The sequence below is a fragment of the Octodon degus genome, unplaced genomic scaffold, assembly GCF_000260255.1.
Source record: "Octodon degus isolate 3935 unplaced genomic scaffold, OctDeg1.0 scaffold00162, whole genome shotgun sequence".
Lineage (NCBI taxonomy): Eukaryota > Metazoa > Chordata > Mammalia > Rodentia > Octodontidae > Octodon > Octodon degus.
Genome location: NW_004524738.1, coordinates 847315 through 847645, shown reverse-complemented (window position 1 = coordinate 847645; position 331 = coordinate 847315).

Sequence of the window (331 nt, the reverse complement as noted above, 5' to 3'; positions counted from 1 at the left end):
CTATATGTAGACAATAATATGCACTGTATTTGTAAAACTAGTCTCGGCCTTATTTTGATGGGCTGTCAGCCTGGGTGGAATTATGTTCTTAATTCGAATGATATTTATCTATAAGCCAACTAAAGTTATAGACAACTGTTTTAAAAATTCAAAAAGGCATGAAAGAAAAAAAATGTTGAACTCAAATAAAACAACTATAAGTATTTAACCAGTCACAAGTTGGACAGGGGTCTGGGGAGATGGCTCAGTGGAGTAAGTGCTTCCCTGGCAAGCACAAGGGCCTGAGTTCAATCCCCAGTTCCACCAAAACAAAACAATAACAACAAAAAAA